At 39.8% G+C, this 2111-nt stretch overlaps 1 pseudogene; it reads right to left on the bottom strand.

The window, feature by feature from the left end:
* Positions 1 to 603: 603 nt before the first annotated feature.
* Positions 604 to 1827, bottom strand: LOC111749136 (olfactory receptor 11G2-like; annotated as a pseudogene).
* Positions 1828 to 2111: the final 284 nt, after the last annotated feature.

Here is a 2111-nt window from a genome sequence, read left to right as displayed (position 1 = left end):
TGCTATGAGTTGGAATCAACTCAATTGGTTTGGCTTTTTTTTGAAGCTGTTAATATGCAAGATGATACTTCAAGAAATCTAGCAGAAAGCAGAAACCGAGAGTCTGAAGAGATAAGCAGAGATTTCAGGAATCACACGGTGGAATAGGAATCAGGGCACATTAAACAGGAGCAGCCCTGGTATAGTCCAAACTTCAGCTGAGATCTCATGAATGCCATGTTCCTGAGTAAGGGCAGTACCCCAGCAGAAAGAGCACTACTGACATGGATCATCTTTAAAACACATAAAAATAACTTTTAAATGGGATTAAAATTATCTACCTCTACTCTGTCTACCTGCTAAAAGAACACCTTATCTTGGCTGGGTTGCTACACACAATGTCTGCAGAATTCTTTAAATGCAATGTCCTGCATTCATTAAAAAAATAATAATAATAAATTGAGGCATGCTAAGAAATAGCTCTAAATGATCAAAAACTCAGAGAAGAAATAGTAGAAGCAGGCTCACAGGTGATTAAGGTTTTGGATCAATACTAGGATGAATAGTTATATGAACTATACCAGTTTTTTTTTTTTTTACCTGAAAAAGAGATTAAATATGAGTTTAATATTCCTCAAGGGTCTTATTGATTAACACTGTTTTTTGTATTCCCAGAAATTTCTGCAGGGCTCTTTTCATGTCTTTGTTCCTAAGACTGTATATCACTGGGTTAAGGAGCGGGGTCATGGCAGAATAAAATAGCGTCACAATTTTCTGCATTCCATCTCCTTGCTGAGATGATAGACTCCCATACATGACTAGTACTGAGCCATAGAAAAGTGAAACCACAGCCAGATGAGACCCACAGATAGAGAAGGTTTTTCTTCGTCCAGCTGCTGAGGGGACTCTTAGTACAGCTCTTAGGACCAGAGTGTAGGATCCCATGATGAAGAAAAAGAGAATAATAATGAGGAGATAATTTAAGGTGGAGAAGAGAAGCTCCATCACAGGAGTTCTTTTGCAAGTGAGTGCTAGAAGAGGACCTGGGTCACATAGGAAGTGATCAATTATCCTGGATCCACAAAAGGACATTTGGGAAATGATGATAACAGGGATCAAGAACCAGAGGAAAACAAATATCCAGCAACTGACCACAAGATTGGTGCAAAGACGTCCAGTCATAATGGTTGGATAGTGTAGAGGCTGGCAGATCGCAAGTTATCTATCAAATGCCGTAACCACGAAGAAAAAGCTTTCTGTACAACCCAGAGAGAAGAAAAAGTAGATTGGTGAAAGCACCCAGAGAAGGAGATGACTTTGGTCTCAGAGAGGAAATTGGTCAACATGCTGGGGATAGTGGAGGTGACAAAGCACATCTCCAGGAAGGAGAAGTTGGCGAGTAAGGTGTACATGGGTGTGTGGAGTCTCTGATCCCAGTGCACAGCACAGATCAAGGAATCGTTCCCCATGAGGGTCAGGAGGTAGACAATAGAGAAGAGCACAAAGAGGAGGATCTGACCCTCCCTGGGGCAAGGGAAGCCCAGGAGGATGAAGCCATAGATGGTGTTGGAGTTGTTGAGGGTATTGAAGATTTTCATGTGTCTGTGAGCTGTAAAAGACCAGCAAATACTGAATAACAGTGTAAAGACAGATGGGGACCCAGATACATATTTAAGGCATCTTGGGAAAGAAAATAAGAAATAAGTATCAATTGCTATGCTTTTTATTCAACACTGAGAGATTTACTACCTGGCTTTTTTGCTCTCATTCCCATTTTCATTGTGGGCTCAAGTAAACTTTTGGTCAGAATTGATAAGCTCTTGAAGTAGAGTGTTGTAGAGGTATTTATATTAGACTTACACTTAGTAGAATATATATATATGTATATATATACATATAACCTGACAATGTTCAGTTTTACCTGAGTTCTGTTATCCTGGATAACAGCCATTGTTAAAGAAATCCCTTTGTCTTCTGTGTTCAGGAAAATGGCTCACTGCAAGTGACAATCCTTCATATGACTTAGATACAACTCTTGGATGCTCCCTTGTGTATCTCTGACAAGGTCAGACACAGATCCTCCAAATTCACCTCTTTACCTCATAATTACTTAACTGAGCTTATGAACTGCT

This window comes from Loxodonta africana, chromosome 10 (assembly GCF_030014295.1).
Source record: "Loxodonta africana isolate mLoxAfr1 chromosome 10, mLoxAfr1.hap2, whole genome shotgun sequence".
NCBI classification, from domain to species: domain Eukaryota; kingdom Metazoa; phylum Chordata; class Mammalia; order Proboscidea; family Elephantidae; genus Loxodonta; species Loxodonta africana.
This window is presented reverse-complemented; position numbering and strand designations above follow the sequence as displayed.